Source organism: Dermacentor andersoni, chromosome 11 (genome assembly GCF_023375885.2).
Source record: "Dermacentor andersoni chromosome 11, qqDerAnde1_hic_scaffold, whole genome shotgun sequence".
In the NCBI taxonomy this organism is placed as follows: domain Eukaryota; kingdom Metazoa; phylum Arthropoda; class Arachnida; order Ixodida; family Ixodidae; genus Dermacentor; species Dermacentor andersoni.
The window spans coordinates 102,518,341-102,542,806 of NC_092824.1; the positions used below are offsets into that span (position 1 = coordinate 102,518,341).

The 24,466-nt window shown below is 45.1% G+C and overlaps 1 long non-coding RNA gene across 2 annotated transcripts in view; it reads right to left on the bottom strand.

The window, feature by feature from the left end:
* Positions 1–4,308: 4,308 nt before the first annotated feature.
* LOC129386884 (uncharacterized) overlaps positions 4,309–24,466 on the bottom strand; it is a 38,295-nt gene continuing 18,137 nt past the window's right edge. For both annotated transcript variants that reach the window (XR_008614185.1, XR_008614186.2), the window contains exons 3-5: positions 19,436–19,523; positions 11,587–11,704; positions 4,309–4,555 (exon numbers count right to left, since the gene is read on the bottom strand). This is a non-coding gene — a long non-coding RNA (uncharacterized lncRNA). The remainder of the gene's footprint in view (positions 4,556–11,586; positions 11,705–19,435; positions 19,524–24,466) is intronic.

Below are 24,466 nucleotides of genomic sequence, written 5' to 3' on the forward strand. Positions count from 1 at the left end.
TAGCGACTTCAGGTTTGCTAGTGTAGACCGTGGCGCAGTTGGTGCATTTGCCCTGGTGATCCTCTACGCCCTTTATTAATTTTCTTGATTAACGTCCTGGCTCGTGCAACTCTCCTGTTGATGTTATGTGTTGGATGCATATTCCTGGGTAACGGTGCGACAATTATGTTCTCTGCGAATTATTGATGAACTTTAGTGAACTGTGCTGGATCCGTAATGGGGTTGATCACGATCTTGTCCAGGATTGATGTTCCCGTGATGGTTCTACATACTCTCGCTATTTGTGATATTTCTTGAGCCTCCGCGATCTCCATGGTCGTGTTGTGTATTCCTAACTTGAGCAATTTTTCAGTGCTGGTTTGAATTGGGAGCCCTAACGTGCTTTTAACATCCATTTTGATCGCTGCGTCAAGATTCTTGGGTTGAATCTGCGTCCAGTTGTACATTGCAGCGGCGTATGAAATATGACCGAGTACAACAGAGTTGATTAACCTGATGAGGTTATCTTCTTTCATGCCCCTGTGTCTTCCTGCCAGGCGTCTGATCATCCTGTATGCGTTATCCGTGTTAAGGGTGATTTTCTTGAGCTCCATATGGTTTACCCCGTTTGCATCAGTGAAAATGCCTAGTACCCTGATCACCTGGACTCTGTGTATATTGACAGCATTTTCTGTAAGTAGGTGTATATCGCTTTCCATAGAGGTTTCAAGCCCTTAGGCCGGCCCCCTTTTTCACGTCTGTAAAGTAGCAACTCCGGTTTATGTGGGGAGCACCTGAGTCCAGTAGGTCTCAGGTATTCCTCCACCATCCTGATCACTTCAGTCAGCGCGTCCTGTATGTGCCCTTCACTGCCACCAGCACACCATACAGTGAGATCATCAGCATATATGGTTCACCAGCATATATCTGATTTAACAGAGCCGGTATTTTGAAACATTATATACCTATTACATTGCTTTTCGCCTTTCGTGCGTGGACAGAGCTGCGCTTCGGCCGCGTTATCAAGGGTTTTTTGTTAGTAATGTGATCGGTCGGCCTTGAGAGACGAATAATAAGTGTGACGTAGAAATGAGAAGAAGGAATAGCTGTGAAGCCGCGAAACCTGCTGCTGGTGCTCCTTCGGTACCATTATCAAGGTGATGAGCTGTCTCTTCGGGTTTGCGACAGGCAAATCAGTTGCCTTCAATCACCTTATTTGAGGGCACTGCTTTGTGATGCGGGTAGAAGCGCAGTCACGTGTTATTTGATATTGTGGGGGGTTTCTTTACCAGCACGAAAAAAATTTGTACGCCATTAGTGCGTTGCTGAAAATGCCCCAGTTAGATGTCATTAAGAGGTGCCTACAAATGCCTCATTGACACTTTGATAACTAGGACAGTATAACTCGAATCAGATAATTAATCCCAATTAGCTGAATAAATAGCAGTAACGAAAGAATTACTGGCAGCTACTCCACTGTACTGGAAACAATATGCACTAGGTTTTTTTCGAGTAACGCAATAGCTCTTTTTTAAAGGCTTCGTGCGGTGGGACACCCTGCGTGATTCACTCAACAAGCAAAATGAGGCCAAGCCGGACTCACTTTAAATCAAAATCAATAGCAGTCAGGCGCAGCAGCGCTTGCAGTTAGACTCACAGAAAAAAAAAGAAAAATTTGGAGGACGTTTAAGTTTCGCCTTTAAGGGTGCAACACGATAGCGTTCAATGACCCTTACTGCTTTTCATGGTTCCCGGCAACTGCAGCTTATGTAACCGTAACGTTTACTGGGAAACGCTGGTTACGAATGCTATGCACGAAGGCAAGCTTTCTGGTAGGAACGTGGGCTCTTGCGTGGTCGATCTCCTATTATTGTTTCGCGCTTTTAATATTTCACTCTTAGAAGAGCTAAGAAAATGCGCTGTCGGTGTTTTTATTTTCATTACATATTTGTGGGCTGCCGTTCTCAAAATTCCGGGGAATAACTTTGTAAAGAATGAAAGACAAGATATGAGCAACATTGGTGGTAGAGAAATGCTTGGGCATGAGTGGTTCAGAATTTCAGTCCAAATTTTTTTTCCCGGGGTCACGTTCCGCGCTGGACGCAGGACGCCGGATTTTCTGTGACACGGGCTCCTTAACACTATCGCTTTAAAAAGAGAGAGAGAGGCTGTAGTTTCCCCGGAATGGCGACGCAGTATAAGTGATGGCGAAGTATACGACAATTACACGAAGTAGCATTACAATACCGAGAGACGCCAGATTCTTGGTGGTGCGAGCGGACTCGGGCTGTGAAATTGAACTACCTCCTATTATGAGGTCTTGTGAATATTCATTCATAGTCGTCACTTCAGTGAACAATTCTTCAAACAAAACTTCGAGGTAAATATATATATACATGGTTTACAAAGCTGGTCGGGCCCCAGCCGGGAAGAGAGAGAGACGAAAAGGGAAGGAAAAACAAGGAGGTTAGCCAGTGTAAATACCTGATGGCTATCCTCTGCTGGGGAAAGGTGTACAAGGAATAAAAGCAGAAAGAAGAGAGAAAGAAAACGAGAAAAATTCACACAGTGACGCGATGCTACGCGCAACAGTCGTGAATGCCACGCCGAGCCATAGGCGGCACAGAAGTGTTGCTTCCGCTCGTGGTAACCCTGGTGGAAGACGTAGTTGCAGACGTGGATCCAATCTGTGAAGACGTGCGTTCGTGAATTCACTGGTGTTCCACAGAGTTTGCGTAAGCTCGCGTACGAGGGAGCGAAGACTTGTAGCTGCATCTGTTCTTGACAGTGGTATGGGTATAATATGAGTATCATCGTGGGCCGACTGGACAGCGTCATCCGCACTTTCACTTCCCTAAATTCCGCAGTGACCCGGTATCCACTGGTAGATGATGTTGTGCCCTTGTCGATTGCGTGATGGTGGAGTAGTCGGATGCGTGCGACTAATCGCACATTAGGTCCGTGGTTGAAAGGCAACAGCAGACACTGGAGAGCTGCCTTTGAATCCCATACCATGGACCATGAATGGGGTGATTTGGGACCAATAAACTCCAGAGCAGCACGGATAGCTGCGAGTTCTGCAGCCATCGATGATGTAACATGAGACGTCTTGAATTTGATGGTGACAGATTGAGAGGGAATCACCACTGCTCCAGCTGAACCTTTAGAGGACACAGAACCGTCCGTGTAAACGTGGGTGCGTTCGTTGTGCTTTTCGTGTAGGAACGAAAGCACAGTTTGTTTGAAGGCTAAAGATGACATCGTTTTCTTTTTGATGCCGAAGATGACAAGGGCCTGGAGTAAATGCAGGCATCACCGCGGTAGTGATGGTCGTGCTGCAGGTGTGAAGATTGAGGGTAAGGTTCCATGGTTGGCGGCAATAGTTCTGCTAAACGCTGAACGAGGTCGAGCGGCAGAAAGGGAGGCGAGATGATGCGATGGAAGTCGGGCGAAGTGCCTGATGTGCATCCTTAAAGAGTCGACTTGAAGATACGTATTGATGGGGTGGTCATGAGCGATGGCTATTGTTACTGCCGTGGATGCACACCTGGGAAGGCCAGACTGGGAAAATGAAAACTTTACGTCTATGCCTCGAGTGTCTGGGAGCCCCAAAGTAACATTTCATGATAGGGAAAGGTGTGATCCAGCTGAAAATAGCACAAAGCTTGAAAAAACACCTATGGTGGTTTCTTAGAAAGAAAGCGTCGCCGTTAAAGAAAAAGCCACCTTGGTCAGCGGATAGAAGCCGGAATAAATGCCTTACAGAAGAAGTCACTTTACAATCTGAGGTAACATCGGACACCGCCAGTTTATATTTAAAGGATATAGGATCCATGTTACGGGCCGCCATACGTACACAGGGGTTTAAAGTGTGTGTTTTAATTACAAGCCATTAAAATTTTAAATTTTTTGCTTGATATCTTTGATGAAAAGTGGTATAGCGTTCTGCAAAGTCGAAAAAGCGAACCGCGCTTTCTTATGTTCGCGCTTTGTGGGCATTCTTTCAAACGCGCAAGAAATTAACTACATATAGATAGAAAATTCAAAACGTTCGCATAGGTCGTTTTGTAGGACACCACTACAACTTACGAACAGGAGCTCCCTCCTACAAATGTAAACATTTTTGATGATCAGTCAATTATTCGTTGCTTCTATTATCCTAAGTGACAAAATTGTGGATCCACGTAAGCCAGTGTCTTAGTTACACCAACAAATTTTCGGGCCGAATTTACAAACACTTATGCTGACACATGCCAAAGCTTACACTGGCGATTTACAAATGGAAAGCAGGCGTCTTTCTCCTGCCAAATAAGAAATGCCGCGTAGAAATATGACCTTTTATTAAAATGTGCACTCGTGCACACCACTTGCAGATAGCGCTCTGCAACAACATCCTGGTGCATTTGTTAATACTAGAGTGGTAGGCACTAGGCAGTGATTGGCCATATTTTCTTCTTCAACGTGCTTCCATTGCAGTTATCCTGAAGCGCAGACAACTACACCGCAGCAGTCGGGATAAGGAACTTTGGAGTTAGCATAAATCGACGTGCACAGTGGGTCACCGTGATGTCGACAGCTGAAGAGATTTGAAAAAGAAAATAGAGTACGACAACTAAGTATCACACCTGCGACATTGGGCCTGTTCGACTATCCGTTCCTGGCAGTGCTGGGCTATTCGAGGCACCACTTTGAGCCAATGAACGTTGTGTATGCAGAAACTCGAAGAGTCCAGGTCAGTCAGGGCCGGCTAATCGAAGAGGCCAAACGTGTACAAGCAAGAAGAACAACGAGATATGCAACTGCTTCAACGGTTCACATGAGCACGTTGTTCGCCTGGGTGGTGGCAAGCTCACCAACATAAAGCTGTTCTTAGAGAGCAACGCTTAGCTTTCAATACCACCTACTTTTAAAGATTACAAGTAAAGATACATCCGTAGTATTGAGAATTCTAGAAAATGCTGGACTAAATGGTACCAGTGATATTTCATTTATAATTTCTAGCACTGTATAAATTCCTAAAACTAATTCCAGCAAAATTCAGAGAATTAATAGTGCTTTATTCTTCTATCAGCCCGAGGTGAAATTTAGATGTTTCTTATGGTTCGGCACACAAGTTGTATTCCATTTTTAACACGCATTGAGCTTGAAGGCTCGCGGTTTTTCTCGCGCGTACTCAAGGCGGCAACTGCAGTAACTCATCCTGTCTGTGGTCCTAACCACAGGCTTTCACAGCTCCATACATCTTCACCCGGGGACTTCGAGAATAGAGCAAAACGTCTTCTCAGAATAGAATAAAGGAGCACACTAGAGCAGACGGTACGCTCACAGTGGCTGCCAGGAATAACTAATTCCTAGTCACTATATATAAATAAGCGACATACACTGGCATTTTTAAGGAGGAGTTATATTAACGCACAAGAACGTTTTCCTACAGCCGCAACAAATTTATAGGCTAATTTTGTACATTGGTGCCTACGTACAAACGAACCAATTATCTAGCAACCTCAATGTCTCAGTGGTTAGACACTTTTATCTTTTTTTTGTCATTGACCCCCATACCCCTGCCTAGGATAGCAATACAAACATGCGCCTGTTGTCGTTCATTTACGTGACTTTCTATTTTTAACAAAACTTAACAGGTTCGGTTAACCATAGCCTCTTTCCGATGAAACAAGTTCGCGAAAACACTCGTGTACCACCCTTAGAGTGTTCATTAAAGAACCCAATTTTATGTAAATTAATTCAGACTCAGTCACCTCCACATCCCGCGCTGCCAAGTAGTGACTATGAGGCCACAATTTTGTTCCATCTGGTCACAATTGTAGCCAGATTGTGAACAGGTGGGAGACCAGTGTGCAGAAGTGCACACTAGTCTCCCTTAAATGGAAGAAATTCTACTCTTAATGCGAACTACTGTTTGCTTCATTACTGGCACGATATGGTAGGTAGATGGATTCCTGCCTCGCCTCGCTTTATATGAAGAAAATAATGTGTGAACGAGGGTGTAATCGAACTACTAATTTTTGTTTAGTGACTGTTTCTCACATGCCATAAACACAAGATCAAACAATATTTAGACCATTGTCGTCGACCGCGTTTACAAAAGAACTCGCAGTTTTTTCCGAAAGACGAAGCGTCGGTTGCGCTATCAAACTAGTGGACCGCTATATGAAGTAAGGATAGTACTTTTATCGGCCGTATACACTTGCAAACATAGGCATACTGACTAAATTGACAAGCGCGGTGTCACGCGCACACAAGCAAACATGAACACATATAACTCGAGGACCGCGGAAGCTCGCTGTCAGAACGCCGGAGGGAGGTAGCACGGCAGCAGAAGCGAGCGAATCGACCTTCGTGCTGCCTATCGCATCACCACTAAGTAACCCACCAAAACACTGCGAGCAGCGGCCTCAGTCTATGTCGAAGATGGCTTCCAAGTTACAGCGGTCCAGAGGGCCGCACCCACCTGCCCTGGCCGCCCGGAGTAGAACCAGACCATCTTCCTTCCCTCTCCCCGGAATTTAGCGCTGGACTGAAGATGGCGCGCTTCCTCCTCTGCTTTCTTCCCTTGCGTGCGTGAGATTGAGCCGTGATCGCCGACTCACCCTCGCATCATTTCACACGTACAGCATACGACGCGCGGCGACGGTTTTATCACCCTGGGATTTTAACGAAATCTCACGGTGACCGCTACGGCAGAAATGCATCTGGGATGTCCATATAATTGCTGTAGCAATAAAAAAAAAATTGGTCTCCACTCGACGCTCTGAAGTTCGTTGGATAACGAAGTTGTAAACGACACCTATAACGATGACTCGTTGTGACGTAGCTTAAAATTATTCACATGACGACTTGGCTTGCGCTGCTATTTGGTGTACCTACAAAAGTGGACCACACTTTCGCCGCGCCTTGTAAACACGCTGCTCTTCAGGAGTCCTCACTATACGTGGTCATTTAGTAGCACTGTCACAACACAAATCAGTTGGTAGGCGGGTTTTTCTTGTGCATACGAAAGTGTAGTTGCGTCAGTCCCTGCTTCGAATGCTACAGTTGCCGCTTCCCGACAAATGCAGCTTATGCAGCCGTAATCTTTACCGAGAAACGCTGGCGGCGAACGCTAAGCCTGAAGGCGAGCATTGTGGTTTTTCTTTCTTTTAATATCCCCCGCACAGCCGGCGCCGCGCTGCCGAGGATGGATGGATAGATGGATGGATGGTATGGGTGTCCCCTTTGGAACGGGAGGGTGGGTTGCGCCACCAAGCTCTTGCTATTATACTGCCTAATCTCCTACTTACGTTAAACCATAAAAAAAGAAAAAAAAACACTATACACTCCCACAACCACATTTTCTGATCCCCTATTGCGAACTGTGCTTTTGTACGTCTCCATTTTTTGTCGTTTCCCTACTTCCACCAATCCTTCAATCGCCTCTTACTAATCCCTATTGCGGACGTATTTACTTTTCCACTGCTCTCGCTGAACCAAAGGACTTCAAGGAGGCCAGTGGTGGCTAAATCGACCACTAGGCAGACGTCTTCACATTCTAATAAAACATGCTCTAGCGTTTCCCTAGCTTTTCCGCCGCAAGCATATGCTTCTTCCTCCTTCCTATATCTCGCTTTATAGGTGCGTGTTCTAAGGCATCCTGATCTCGCGTCGAAAAGCAATGAGATTCCCTTTGAGTTATAAATTCTTTCTTTCCTGATTTCGTTTTTTCCTCTTAAGTAGTTACACATGACAGGTTTATTTTCCATTGCCACCACCCATGAGATCATATCAGCCTCTCTGACTTTCCGCTTGGCGTTCTTTGTTGCTATGTTGCCCACCCTACAGGCCGCATACTTGCTGGTAAGCTTCCTAGTTCTTTACCTCCACTGTGAATCAATCTTTTTCCTGTACAGATACATAAACACTCTCCCAGCCCGTTTACTTTCTTCCATATTCCTCAGTCATCCTTCATAATCAATTTTACTGCATGCGAGCTTCTCTCACTTCCCTCACAAAACTAGTCCAACCTATATCACCCTGCACAGTTTCATTTGTAGTCTTCCCCTGAGCGCCCAATGCTAGGCGTCCCACTGACCTTTGATTCCCAACGAATCCTGATTGTACCCCTGATTTAAAGCAAACAACCGCATTTCCAAATGTAAGTCCTGGAACCATTAAACCTTTCCACATACCTCGGAGCACCTCGTACCTATTGTATCCCCATAGCGCTCTGCGCTTCATTATGGCTGCATTTCTTTTCCCCTTCACTCTTATTGCGTTTTCCTGCGTTTTCAATAGCTATTGCCTTCGTTTATCCATATACCAAGATATTTATATTCTGTTACACGAGGTATTTCCTGGCCTTGTATCTCCACTGTCTGTTCACTGTTTTCATTGAATACCATAACACCTGATTTTCTAACACTAAATTTCAAACCTAAATTGTTGCCTTCCTGTCCACAGATATTAGCCAGACGTTGCAAATCACTTTACTTTGCTTGATAACTTGCAACACAATGTCGTCCGCATAAAATAAACCCGGATGCTGCTGTTCTACTGCTCTACCCGCCTGTTTGTATGAAAGATTAAACCCGGTATTGCTTCCTTCTAGCGCCCTCTTCATCCTCACCATGTGCATCAAAAACAGCAGTAGGGATAAAAGGCACCCCTGCCTCAGTCACTTGTTGATATCAACTTTCTCCTCACTCTTCATCTCTTCCCATTCAATGCAAACGGTATTTTCTAGGTAAATCTCTCTCAAAAGCTGCAGACAATCGTCACCTAGGCCTTCCTCTTCCAAAATACCCTACAAAATGTTGCGGTCTACGTTCTTATACGCTCCTGTAATGTCTAAAAAGGTCCAATATAACGGTCTGCTTTCTACTCTTGATATTTCAATACACTGCGTAAGAAAAAATAAATTATCATCCATACGCCTACCTATTCTGAAACCATTCTGAAGTTCTCCCAAAATGCCATTATTCTCTGCCCATGGTTGAAGCTTTAATTTGATTGGCTGCATTTCTAGCCTGTAGATTACCGATGTAATGGTCAGCGGTCTATACGAGTGAATTCTATCTTTCTCCCCTTACGTCTATAAACTGAATTCATTCTTTTTTGTCGCCAACTGTCTGGTATTCGTCTATCTTTTAAAGTTTTTTCCACTGTTTTCACCAGAGCGTCCTTACTTTTTGGTCCTCGTACATTAATCAGCCTAACGGGAACCTCGTCTAGCCCTGTGGCTATGCGCTTAGGAATTCTGTCTTCGGCTTTCTTCCAGTTGAAATTTGTTAGCACCAGCTCCTTTTCCATTTGGTTCTCTTTCGTGCTCTTTTTTTCTTCGAATACAACCTCATCATTGCCTTGCAAAGATTCGGCTGTTATTTTTCGGATGTAATTTAAAGCCGCTTCCCCTTCCACTTTGTTTCCATCTTCCTCTACGATATGTTGTTGTATTGTTGTTGATGTCCTGCCTAACGATTTTATGTGGTTCCAAAATATTCTAGGTGCAGTTTTCTTTTTCTCGCGTATTTCTGACAGCCAACGTTCACTTTCACCTTTTATGTTGGCTTGCACCAGTATTAGAACCAGAGACTTTCTCTCCCGGTATATTTCCCCTTTACTGGTTACTTCATCCTGCGGAAACTGCGCCTTCTTTGCCTGCCTGTGCTCTCGGGATTCTCTTTGTCGTTCGGCGATCACTCCTCGTATCTCCCTGTTCCTCAAGCCTTTCGGGTTCTTTTTTCCTTTCCAACGAACATGTTGTTTCTCTTTCCGTATATCTGCCGTTATTACACTTTGAATCTCACTGTATTCCCACTCTATACTTGGCCATTTGCCAAGGTCTTCCTCGACTCTAATGACTATATTTGTTATTTGTTTAGCGTTCAAATTTGCACTCCTTGCTCTCTTTCTCAAGTACATATCCCATTTTCAAAATGATGCGTTTATGGTCATTCTCTATGCTGCTATACCCTTCCTCATCAATGACCATTTCTCTCAACTTATCAGGAATTCATTCTGTCATCAGATAGTAACCAATGGTTGATTGCCGGTTTCCCACTTCTCACGTGATATGCCCTTCACACTTAGGCCTTGTATTCACGATAATGAAGTTATGTTGCTTACAAAGGTCTAGCATTGACTTCCCGTTGTTGTCGGTATAGCCATCTAAATCCTGTATGTGGGCATTCATGTCACCTAATAGGATAATTTCAGCACCATTCCCGAAATCCTCAATATCCGCACTTATGCATTCCACTAACTCTTTATTCTTCTCTGTGCAATTATTTCCGGTCCACAAATAGGTAACGCCCAGCCAAGTTCTTTCCCACTCATTGTACCTGATAACCAAAGGCGCTCTTGACATTTTGAATTTATTCTTTTCCATTTGGCTCCCTGATGGAGGAGCATTCCGACTGCTCCTCCCTTTCTTCCCGACTTCGTTCTGTTGCACCCTTCCCAAACATAATTCTCAATCACTGGCGGCTCTTCCGAGTCTGAAAGGTGCGTTTCTGTAACCGCATACACCCCTATTTGTTCTCTACTCAACTTCGCCGGCGACCGCGCGGCCTGGCCCTATCTCAAAAGCAATGTGCGCCAACTGCTGATAGCTTCGTGTGCGCTAGGTTCTCGCCGCTTAGTTCGCGTTGAAGCGAGAGGCAGCACGAAGGTCAATTAGCTCACTGCTTCTGCCGCACTTTCTCACACTGTATAGCGTTTTGACGAGTGTGCGCGTTCATCGAGTGCGGTGTGCACGTTTTCTTATGCGCGCGTGACATCATGCTTGCTAATTTAGTTTATATGGCCGATAAAATTACTATCTTTACTTCGTATAGCTGTCCACTAATTTGCTATAGCAATCGATGATTCGCCTCTCGGATGAAGCTGCCACTTTTTTGTTTTCATATTCGCGTTCTCTCCTTTGCCCTTTCCGGGGTACGCTTACAGGAAGGAGAAGGCCAACCCCGGCATTTGAAATATCAGACATGTGCCCAGGATAAGGTCATTAAAGGTGTACACCTTCGAGAAAAATTTTGCACCACTCATGCCGGAATCTGAACTCATTTGTAGTTTTTGCAATCGAAGTGGAATGAGTAATGTGGCGTCACCTTCGCTGCGAGAACATTAGGTGCTTTCACAAATTGAGTTAGTATGCACAGGTTGAAAAAGTAAGCGTGCACGAACTCTCCGCAAAACACGGATGTGTCTGGAGGGGTCGGGGTTGTAATGGCTCTCGCAGTAAATTATTTCTAAACTGTAGTAATCACTGATGTCTGCTCATTCCGCCCTATTATTTCTGCCAAATAGAGTTTATTGCGTTATATTGAAACGAAAGAAAAGAAACAGGGGACGATGGCTCATAACTACACTAAGAAACCTGGAAAGGCACTGAATTAGCTAGCGCTTCCCAAAAGCCTGCAACACAGCATTCCAGCATTACTTTAATTTGCATGTGTGCTTCCGTTTTTGTGCTGGTTATACGCATATTGAATTTGTTCGAGTTTTTATTTTTTCGTTAAGATGAATCACTCCTAAATAGTACCACTCACTCTTTGGAGAGCAAATTAATTGTACGAGTAACATGCCACTTCGGGTAATTTGTGTTCCGCTTACTGTTCTGTTAGGAGCTCTGTGCCATTGCAAGAGTATCCAACACATGGATTCGAACAATTCTTATTCTGTGGTTTCTTGGTACAGTCCGGGGGTCCACAGTGACTTCTCCCACCTAAAGCTGAACAGAAAAAGGAGTCATTAACGTAGTAATGTTGTATTTACCAGCGCGTAGCCTCGGTTTTACAGCGAAGCTGTATATAGCTAGGGTTCCGTGCATTTTTGTTCTCTTTGAACAAAAACTATCATCATCAGTGGTTCATAGCCCGTAAGGATTCACGCTCCTGTAAGCAAGAAAAAAATGCAATGGCTCATAGCCCCGTAAGGCAGACGCTTCAAGCACTCAGAAAATTGAAGCGAACCGTGATTAAACTCCTTCTAATCACGCATAAACATACAGGACAGCATGGGCGCTATAACGTAAAACTATTCCAAACTTTTCTATTCCGATTCTGCAATAAGCCCTTCGCGATTGGTCAAAAACCTTTTTGGGCCACCCCACTTCACCTGCTTGTCACGCTACGTCACGAAAACGGCGATAGCTCCCCATCTTATATGACGTGTCAACACTGATAATGCATAATTTGACCGAACAAAAGAAAAATTGTTATTTCTGATTCGACGCCTTTTCCCCATTAGCCCTCGGCTGTTGGTTAAAAGTTTTCGGGCTGCACCCACTGCACCTGCCTCTCACGCGACGTCACAAAACCCCAAAATGCTACCCCGTCAAAGTGATGCATACGCGTTAAAGATGCATTAATATGCCGAACAAAACTGAATTTTCTTCTGAATAGCCGCAGGCCGCCCCGTTCCTAAAGGAATAAAAGATGGCTGCCGCCGATCGCTCCGGCACTGGCTACTCGCCCCTGCCGGAGAGCATGGGTTTATTTGCGTGTAATAAAACTTTCTGCGTGGCTATGTAACGTTTTCGAGAACTTTCGGCACGTTTACGACCTCGTTCTGCCAACTCTTCTTTGCTGAGGATCCGTTTTAGAGTCATTCTTAAGCTTCCGTTATATGCCGCCGCGATTGTCGACGAGCCGCCGCAAGCTAAGTAAGAGAAAGCGGACCAATCGCAGACGCCGGCACCACCCCCTTCATCCGGTTATCGATATTCAGTGCAGTGGCTCGGCCCCATCGAATCCCTCTCCACTTGAGCATGCTCCTCACCTCTTGTGAGCCAATTAGATAAGACAAGCCGCTCAGTGTAGGCAATGTTATTCGTTCTTCCAGCAATCAAAAGTGACCTACTATAAACGAGGGGAGCATTTCATTGGTTCGTTCAGACAACCCTGCGGGTGACCACCCGATGCTTGCGTCGGGGTTTACGCAAATTTGACGTCAGGAGATTGGAATAAAAATATACTGAAATAGTTTTACGTTATACGGCCCCATCTCTAAAACTGTCACCCTCAATGGCTCCCACCCCCGTAAGCAAGCAAAAAGTGGAATGACTCATAGTCCCGTAAGGTTCATGGCTAATCACTTTGCGTGAATTGTTTGCAATGACACTACCCCTGTTCTTGTCGGTGATTTCAATGTGGATGTGACAGTAGCAAAAAGGGAGACATTTGCGCGTTCCGCGTTGCAGACATCTTGGCTCCGTAACTTGTTTTCACTCCGTCAGCAGTTCACGGTAATTAACAATTTCCAATCCTCCCTTTCTCACGTAACTTCGGGCGTACCACAGGGGTGCGTCCTCGGACCCCTATTGGTTTTAATCTACATAAACGACTTGCCAGACAACATTTCTTCCTGCATGCGAATCTTCACAGACGATTCCATCATATATCGGCCAATAACCTCTGCCGACGACCACTTAACGCTGCAAAACGACCTTTGCCGCATTAACAACTGGTGCGCAAAATTTCTCATGGCGCTAAATACAGAAAAATGCAATATAATCTCCTTTACCCGCAAGCAAAACATTTCCAACTACTTCTACACAATTAACAATTACCAGCTGTCGCAGGCATCATCTTATAAGTACCTTGGATTCATTTCACACCCAGCCTCTCCTAGTCTCACCATATTACCACCATATGCGCAAAAGCTTCAAAATCTTTAGGATATTTATGTCGAAATTTACATAACTATCCCACTCACGTTCGTCAACTAGCTTATCAGACCTTCGTTCGCCCACAGCTTGAATTCGCCGCATCTATTTAGTCCCCCTACCACAAATATTTAGTTAACATGCTTGAAGCGGTTCACAATAGGGCTGCCTCTTTCATTTCACGCAATTATGACAACCATAACAGCATAACGCAAATTAAGCTCAATCTTTCACTTGAACCCCTTAGTGCTCGTCGCGACATTGCCCTTTTATGCCTTTTTCACAAATACGCATACAGCAACAGACCATTCCCACTTCACCTTGATGCTCCTTCCATTACATCACGTCGGTTGCTTAATCACTTAAGTTTCACGCGATTATATGGGTCAACTCACGCCTTCAACTCACCTGTTCTTTCTCGCGCCACACGTTTGTGGAATGGTCTTGCAGACAACATCGCATCCGTACCAGACCACAATACTTTACGTCAACTTCCACACTCTTTCTTTTCGCAATAAAAACTTACCACTAGTTTTTCCAATTTCGTTTTACTTCTTGTGCCATGTCCTGTATCCCACCCATGTATTTATTTATTTGTTATGTTACCGCTTTAAGACCAAAGAAATCCGTCATTTCCTGTACCGCTGCACGTGCTTTTCTGTTTGTTTGTTTTTACCAGTATCCCACTTTGTGCCCGACTGCATTTTTTATATTGAAGAATGTTTTTACTGTGCACGCGATTAGTCCCTGCGTTTTCTATCATGTCCTGCCGTTGCGCGTCTTTGAAACACTGCCTACTGTTTCTGCGCCTAGAATCCGCATATTTGGCTGTCTATCCTTGGTTATAGTTTCTTTTCTTTTTACTGTTGTCATTGTGATTGTTACACTATATAGTTCTTGTGTGCAGTTTTGCCATATGTATCAAAGCCAATACCTTTTTATGTTTTTATTTGTTTTTTCGCGCTACCCTCTTTCCTGTCCAACCTTATATTGCCGTCATACCACTTTATTATTGATTCCTCCATTTCTTTGTGTTACATTGCTAATTTGAGCCGTATGTACTCTGTCGAGTTACTTTGCACTTTAATTAACCACCTTACTCATTGCCCGGTCAAGGAGAATGTAGGGTATTGTCAATAAATAAATATTCCCTGCAATGCCAAACCGATCGGGCCCAACGGACCACCCAGCGGCGTACATGCATCGATTCAACGTTATCGAAGAATATGATTGCAGTGGCGAGGGAAATAATGACCACCGATCAAGACAATAAATGAGTTCGTACCTTTGTTAAAGATTATGTGTCACCTCCGTGTTGTGTGCTAAACAGCTTCACTGGTCAACCTTCTTCACAGAGTGGAATGTCTCGTGACTTTTTCTGCATGCTCATTAGAGCCCGATTTGTTTTAGGACACGGCCCAATACGAGGCTCCCGAATCCCGAATCCCGACGCATTTGGCAATGCATTGTCAAGAACATGTTTGCTCACCTTGTCTTATGAGCACCGACATATTGTTTAGGCATGGAAATCAAACCGCGAGAGAAATTGTGGAAGCTCACTGCATTGCAAAACTAAAGGAAACATGCATCACTCATCCTTTTGTAACATTGTTAGATAAAGAGAATTCGCTAGTGTCATCATATCTTTAACGCATTTTCCTCTTAAGTGCTGAGACAGTCCATGGCGTCCGTTCTAGCGCACCTTGACAATAGTCCGTTGTCAGTTGCAACCATTTTCACATATCGCCGACAGAAGACATCGCAGCTGAAGTGGACGAAGGGACTACTTCGGTTTATGAAGGAGACGGGCTTGGACAAGCGGCTGTGACAGTGATGTCACGTACCGCGCAAGAGTGACAGACTGTAACCAACGATGTGTGTGCCGTGTTGTGGGCTCTCTATCTCTTCTCCTCATCTTTCATCCCCCCATCCCACTCCCATGTGTAGGGTAGCAAACCGGTTAGGCTAAACTGGTTAACCTCCCTGCCTTCCTTCTCCACTTTTTCCTTCCTTCCTCCCTCTTAAGTGCTCGTTTTATGCGCTCTGCTATTTCTATGATGACCTGGTAGCGCTGATCCGCGGCATTTTATCACAAGTGTTCTTATATGCGCTATTGGCATGTTCGGTGGACTGGATCGCGCATATCTGTGGGTATTTAAGCAGGTGGTTCTTCGCAAATAAAACCAGTGTTTAGAAAGCGCTCGTCCTTCCGTTGCTCTTTTATTTCTCCCTGTTTGTTTTGCACACAAGAAGTTTCTTTAAAAACGAATCTCTTCCAACTAGGCCGACTCGCAGTTACTCTTCTTTACTTTGTTCTTTGCACTTTTTTCAGCAATGCAACAATGTACAAGAACTAGTGCACATGGGCATGTTTCGCAGATGTAATTGTTTATTTGTTTTATTTGACAACCCTTGTTCACATATATTATCATATGCATTGGAAACATTTCTGTGTGAATTCTGGGGAGAAGGGGGGGGGGGGGGGGGGGTCATATTGGCCCTTTTGTCTTTGTTGTCTTGTTTTACTGGTTCTCAACATACGCTCTAGCAACCAATATAATAGAATACTAGGTAGATGACTTAGTCACCCTTTGAGTGTAACGTAGTTGTGTAAACAGCCTCTTCGCGTCACAGCCACCATTCGCAATAAAAAGCAACGTCAGCGCTGCAGTAATTTGCCTCCCAGCGAATTAACATCATTTGCATGTATGCGATGTGCTGGAAATGCGATGCAATGGGTCATTGTCGTAATTTAGGTAATAGCGCTGGATTCACGTGGACAAGAAAGACGACAGGACGTCTGAATCCAGAGCTATGACCTCAATTACTACCACGAACCAACTAGCCCGAAAATCTGCACTCCTGAGTCATACAAGTATGCGATGCACCATTGTCAAGAGGAGACGCGACCATCGACCCTCATACAAAAAGGAAGCCGATGTCATTTTTATCGGGATTCTCCTCAATATTGTGACGTAGATAAAGCATAGACAAAATTATTATTTACAAGATATATACAAAGAAGTCACAGCCAATATGGCAGGATAGATAACAACAGCCACGAACGAGCTCTTTCGATCGCTCTATTCGTCGTCCTGTTGAGCACCTTCTTCGGGATGCGGGAATGGCCTGTAACAGTATTATCTTGCACCCTCCGCCGCGTTTATTGTTCAGGTTAGTAGTATTTGAAGCAAAAGTGTGCTACTCGGCGCCAACACCCATTTACATTAACTCTTTTTCAACACCGCAACAATATACCTTCAAATGCTCCTCCGGTCCTCTAACCGTTGTTGAGGAGAACGATCGCGATGCTGATATATAGTCAAGCGAACGGTATAGAAAAGATTTCAAGGTATCCTATATCTATATGCTTGTGATGTATATATTAATTTGTTAAGTGAACTCTATTTCTTGGCGAATATATAGGGCGTCCATGCTAATGTTACTCATGCTAAGAGAAAAAGAATTGAAAACATCTTGCAAGATACTATTCAAAGAACTACGGTGTTCGGTTTAACTTGCATATTTTCTCATTCTAAAACATGCTCTGGTTTCACGCGCCAAAAACACAGTAACGTTATGAAACACGCCAAACTCGCAACGCGTGCACGGTAGACGGGTGTTTTTGTATTTTGCCTCGATTGAAATGTGGCCGCTGCCACTGGGATTTCATCCCGCGCACTCGGGCTTCTTTCTCATTCAGATGTATTTTTGTTTATCATATCGTTTGCATATCATGGCCTGGCTATCGCATTGCACGAGGTCGCGGGTTCAATCCCGATCGTGGCAGCCGCATTTTGATGGGAGAGAAATAGAAGAACGCTAGTGCACGTACCTATAGGTGCTCGTTAAAGAACATCAGGGCGTCAACATTAATCCAGAGTGCGCCACTGTGACGAACCTCATAATCCGATCGTGGTTTTGGCACTTGCAGTCCAACAATTCCATTAAATTTTTGCACTTCTGGCACGATCCGTAGTGTTATGTGAGGATATGAAGATGCCCAACTCTCTCAGAGATTGTGAACAATGGTGCACAGCAACTCCACAAGGAAACATGTCTCGCTGTGTGTTCTGTGTACTAGGCGGGCAAAGAGCAGTGGCGAACGCAAGGCAACATTCGACATCAATTCACTACTCACGTATTGGACTAAACGCTGAAGAATTTACACATTTACGGCCAACACCACCGCTAATTATTATCAATCAAAGCAAACAGCCAGGAAGCTTCGGTTAAATAGATTCCCACAGTACGTGGGATCCGCACATCTTTTTACCCCCCTCCCCCGCCTCCCTCCCTTATGACAGTGTTTTTCTCTTTGTCACATGCTTCACAAGCCCCAAAAGTGATGCATGCATTGCTGCAGTTGTAGCAGTCGAGAGACCTCACTAAACAGCTGTAGTTTTGATGTACACCTCCGGACTAGGAGACACCTCTGATGTTTTCCATTATTTTCATATTTTCATCTTTTAATTACCTTTCCCGTGTGTAGGGTACCAAACCGGGTTTGCTTCTGGTTGACCTTCCTGACTTTCCTTACATTTTCTCTCTCTCTCTCTTGACATCCATTCCTTTAGTGTAATAGAAAAACTCGTCGCTTGAACGTCATGCCGTAAAGTGTTTTCCAATCCTTTAACTATAAGCACCGGAAGCTGTAGTAGGGAGGAAAGAGAAAACAGAAGGGCAGGGAGGTTAACCAGAATAACGTCCTGTTGACTACCCTACACCGGGGGAATGGGAAAGGGGACAACAAAGATGACAGGGAGGAAGAGAGAGTAGGGAAGGAAGAAGAAGCTGTAACACAGCGGAGAAGCGAAGTGGGACAAAGCCCCCGCCAAAACTTGAGTGTCGCGGCCCCGTGAGGCGTGGTCGCGGCACACCGTGGTGGTCGCGGTACACTACGCTACTACACAGCGCGCCGCTGCCATCTCTGAGGCCACGCACACCAGACGCAGCTACGCGCAGTGCAAAGGTGAAATTATGTTTCCGTCTTTTTTACATAGCCTAAATAGTCATGTTTCATTTAATTAACCCAGAATGAGCAGTTGTGTATTGCTGGGAACGTTCTCTCGGTCACGAAATCATCCAACAGCGCTGGTGGGTCCAAGTGATTTCGATGATGCTTCAGCATAACATTGCGGAATCGGGAGCAAGCGATTTTTTGCAGTATCTGACAGGAAATTGTAACTTCCCTGCTGCATGCAGTGCAAGAACATTTTGCCCACGTGTTGACAGCAGCGTCTACGACAGACCGGCAACACTTTCTTGCCGTGCTCAAAAAGTGTTTCAGGGTCCTTTAACGTGCACTCGGCCTTCCACGTTCAAAATATTAAAATCGGGCAATGAGTGCCAAATACAATGCCCAAATTTTCTGCAGCAGTCAGTTATTTCTTGATGTAAACAAACACACGTAGCGACGAGTACACACTAAACCGAGGGTGTGAACATAGACACACTGTCACTGGCTGAAAAGGACAATAAGAAGTATATTAATATAAGTGAACATATTTAAAAGGTTCATATCTAAATGTTTGAATCTTTTTGTCATAAGTTGCGCCTGCACAAGTGAAGAACCTATGTGCAGCAGCTATTAAATTTAGTTTTGGTGCCCAAACATGATAAAAATTCCAGAACGTATGTCAGAGTAGTAGTGAGGCTTTTCGTCCGAGGGGTTAGCCCCTAGCATATTCGAAACGCCAAAAGCGGTAGCAGTACTATTTTCGTTTATGAATTGAAGAAATCCCCATACATACGCCTCGATTATTTTGTTTCAAAAAATTTCAAAACTTGTCTTACCGATACTGGGGAGCATCAAGCCAAACGCCATTCCAAGGGTAACAATAACCATGTACATTGTGGTATGCACCTTGTTGCTTTCTCGTACCTGGAATCGAAAGTGTTACACCGATGAATCAAAATCGTGTTCGAAGGATGGTATTAGTTCCATGAAATGCAATAGCCTTCAGCTTTACTATTTTTACAATTACAATGCAGGGACTCCTCTCCGTTTAAGGAAGAAATTCCAGTCACTGCCACCAGTATTGTCAGTGAGCGATATCATGTTACTCATACGTCAGAAAATCAGGTGTAGCAGCATGTAACGTAATTTGCTTTTACACAGGCTTTGCAACCTTGCATTATGTTCTGAAGCCTGCCTCGTACAGTAAATGCTATCATACTAAGCTGTATTCCTTCAGCCATAGTTAAGCGACCTTTCCGAAGTATGCCCATGACAGCCGTAAAATTTGAAAACTGAGATTTCGTGGTATTTGTCTACCATTTATTTTACCTTTATTTTTATTGCTTGCTATCTACACTGATATAGCCTGCCACCTAATTTAGCGCCCACAGTTGCGAAGGCTCTTCAAAACATGGTTCCTATAATTCAACGAATCGCAGCTTGCATCCAAAGACAACACGCGATGGCTCATCATGGAGCTTGCGGCAAATTTGGACGGGACAGAAGATTACCAGCTTAGTTTGTCTACTTCTAAAGATCACCTGTAGTTTCTCAAACAGCCGGAAACAGGCGAAGATCCAAATTTCTGAATGACAGCACCAGTTCCCGATCTCTCGGTTTTAACCACCACAGTAGTTTGCGGCTACTATCTTCTGCTAGTAAGACTAGACACCGGACGGCGTCGGTCGATTGAAGTGCGATACAGTAACACGGGTCTCAGGGGGTCAAGAAGTCTCAGGTGGTCAAACTTAGCCTAAAGACATCGCACCCTGCCCCCTCCATACACCCCCCCCCCCCCCTAAACACACACACACTACGCGGGTGCCTCGGACGAAGCGTAAAACCGTTTTTATTATTAATATTATTGTTACTCCAGATTTCTTGCGCAGATTTTCCGAGGTATTTGTTGCCCGCTCCTGGAACACGTGGCAAACTTCCATGACCGGGTGCTTTCTGCACCTGCCGGCAGGCGGCGACACAAGTTTATCCTAGCGCCGTCGCTGCAGGGGCTCGCATCCCCAGAAGTGATGGCACTTTTTTTCTTAAAAACCAGGCACTTAACTGTGGTGTTTTACTAAACAACGTAGACTCCAAAATGCGATCGTTGAGCAAGATTTGAGCAAGAACAGCACCGCGGTGAGTGCAAAACCTTTCTTTTTTTTCGAACAGGCACAGTAAAACATGCAGGACCCTGTATATAAAAAAGTATACTAACCCTATAGGGACGTGAGATAACGTGCTGCGAAAGACGTAAAAGGCGGCCCCAAATCTACACACCCGCAGCGTATGTCCACAAACAGGGCACTGGGTGCCCTGTTTGTGGACACTTCTGAGCGTAATCCTGCACGCGCTGTGAAGACGTCTCATAAATGCGAATTTCGGCTTTAAGTGCGTTGGAACTTTGTTAAGTGATTCACAAAGGACAGTGCCATAAATCTTACCCATTTTATTTTATATACAAGGAATATTAATTGCGAAAATCGGAAAAGCTTACACATTGGTCGCCACGCGCTGCGCGAGTTGGTCGTCGCTAATTTGTTTCATATCAGCCGCTGAAGGCGACTTGTGCTGCCCTCTTTTAGAGCATGAGTAAAGCACACTCTGTGCGACGAAAGGCGCGAGTTTGAATGACACTGAATGGTTTCCAGATCTATTGATACTGAAAGGTGACTCGTGCCAGTACGGACTTGCCATCTTACATCAGCACAGTCTCCGGATAGCCCCCGGAAAGTGTGTGAAGTAGCCTAAGAATGCTAACTGAATTTGATTTTTTGGCAGCAGTGACAGCGGTGTACGGACGTTTTTACAAATATCCATTACATTTTCCAGAGCGTAGCACGGAGGGATATCGAGAACTGCCGAGCACCGCTGAACAACCGCGGAAACCACTATCTTATCGACGCATGCGAAAGAACACGACGACTGACCACAAGCGACGACTGGCGGACGAGGCCTCAACTGGCCACGGCGTCTGGTCCTCATATATCCGGCACCGCCCCACGGATCGACATTTTGGCAGCAGTGACAGCGGTGTACGCAGGTTTTTACAAGCATCCATTGCATTTTCCAGGTTGATGCACATGTTTTTGCATTTTATCTGGCATACCTAATATAATACTTAGCCGCTGTCGCTGCTGCCCTGTGCCCTTTCTTTCCTGCGTGTGCTTGTTGCACATATCATGTCGAAAGAGTTCGCAAAGCTGTTGCAAGATTTTAGAGAAGAAATGAGAGACGAGTGGAAAAGCGCTATGGATGCTGTCAAACGAAGCATGCGCACAGAGGAGCGAAAAATTCGTGCAGAATTTGAAGAAATAAAATTTTGCTTGGATCATGTTAGCACAAGTCTCGATGATGCGAGCCGTCGACTTGAATTTGTTCTGAACGGCAACAAAAACGGCAATAACATGGAAGTTGCCGACGCACTTTCAAGGCTTCCACTTCTGGTCAAGCATAAAGACGACACTGGAGAATGTCTTGCAGTGTTTGAAGCCACGCCTCTCACTACGAGCCAAGTTGCTGCTGCGACTATAAGGGACCGCTTTCTTTCCAAAGTCGTGCAGTTCACCTTATATGGCTGGCCCGCGTACCACGATGATAAATTTCAGCCCTTTTACGTTAGTCGAAACGAACTGTCGTACGAGCAAGGCTGTGTCACGTGGGGCCAGCGAGTGATCATTCCGGACGAACTTAAAGAAGTAGTATTAACATTGCTGCATGAAGAGCACCCTGGAATGCAAAGAATGAAAATGCTTGCTAGGTCGTTTGTTTGGTGGCGATGGATTGACAAGAACATTGAAGACACTGTCCGTCGATGTACAGTGTGCCAAACGACCATGCCTGCGAAGGCACCAGGACCATTGCATCCATGGACTTATCCAACTCGTGTTTGGCAGAGAGTCCATGGATGGCTCCAACTTGTTCCTTCTAGTAGACTCTTACTCAAAGTGCATAGAAGCAAAATGCCTCCGCACTACAACGACGTCAAAAACAATCGATTGGCTCAAGGAGATATTTGAAGCGTATGGCTACCCGGAGGAACTGATCAGCAACAACGGACCTCAGTTTACAGCGCAGGAGTTCGCCAATTTCACCTCTTCTCACGGGATTCGACACACGCCTACGCCATCGTACCATGCTTCATCGAACGGGGCAGCAGCAAGGCTAGTTCAAACGACAAAAGCCACTCTGCTCAAGCAAGTGCTTCACGATAACCTAACAGGCCAAAACATAACTCTGCATCAACGGCTTAACGACTTCTTGCTTGCTTACACGAACACCCCGAATTCCGTAACAGTAAAAACGCCGGCTGAGCTGTTCCTGAAGCGCCAAGCTCGAGTGAAGCTTTTACTCCTGAAGCCAACTTTTGTGCCGGATATGCGCAGCCGTCAAGACAGAGACACCACCCATCGCAACGAGGGCCGACGAAGGGACCTGTAGATGGAAGGCGGTGACACAGTTCTCGTCAAGACTACGAGAGGGCAAACCCTGTTATGGGAGGAAGCTGTCGTAATACAACGCGTAAGCGACTCTACGTTCGTAGTCAAGTCGGTCACCATTTTCGTTTTGTGCATATCGACCACTGGGAGCTGGATTTCGGGACCAAAGACTTCAGTCCATTTGGACATCGCAAAAGAAGCGCATCCTGAGTCCCCTCCAAGGGCCTGTATTCAGCGAGATTTTCTATCAACACCCTCGGAATAAGATCCCCTTGCTGACTCCATGATTAGTGGTCCTACTGCGGACCAGCTTGAGGATGTTCGCTTAGATGACTCCACTTCAACTAAGGAACCGGAATCGCAGCCTGAGGCAAGACACTCAGCAGCGCAGCCTGCAAGTATCACCGCTTCGACCCTGGCATCACCTGAAGAGGCCCATTTGCGAAGAAGTAATCGCTCAAGGCGTCCTCCTGATCGCTATCAAGCCTCCAATTATGAGCGCGGAAAGAAACGCGTGTCGCTTTAATTAAGGAGGAAGGAATGTTCTGTATCGACCAGTCGGTCTGATAAGATTGTACCATGAATGACGTGTGGCTGGCCGGCATGCAGCGTTATCTATAAGAGTACGCTGCTGCCTCAAATAAAGGGCTTTTTGCGTTGCTGCCACAAAAGCGTCTGTCTGCTACTTAGAATAGAACAGCAACTTTGAAAATAAATGCAAAATATGTTGAAACATAAATGGGAACTTAGATTGTACCGCTGTTACGCTTGTAGTCACGGAATAGATATACAGCGAAACTTCACTTGAACGAACTTCAAGGGACCCCGGGAAAAGTTTGTTAAAGTGAAAGTTCACTAAACTGAAATAAGCAAGCGTGCGACAGCTTGTTTCCGTTATGTAAAAACAAAAGAACTGGTGGTCAAATTGTTTATCAACGCATTTATTTGTCACTCTGCTCAAGTTTCGCTAATTAGCACTTTGCAAAGAACACTGTGATCTTCTGCTGCACTTTAGCACTTAGCACTGCAGCAGTTGTGAACTGAGTCACTGTGTCTAAGCACTCGAGAACCTTCTTTGGCACAGCGGGGTGCTGGGCAGCAAAGGCTTTAACTTTTTCCAGGGCGATTAGTGCCTCTTTGGCAGATATGTTTGGCGCTTCGTCATCACTGGTAGAATCTTCCTTGTCTTCGCCTTCTTCAGGTAATGCATTTGCTACAATATCTTCCGTAGTGAATGCTGCGCATGTCTCCAACATGGTGTCACAGGCGGCATACTCCTCAAAAGACAAAGGGCTATCTGCACCTAGCCTTTCTGACAATTCCGGCCAGCGACCTGGCTCACTGTTCTCTTTATCATTGCCATGGTCCTCTGCTTCGAGATTGCTGTCCACAGCAGTCCAGTTTGCTGCATGCAGACCTGCTTTTTGCCAG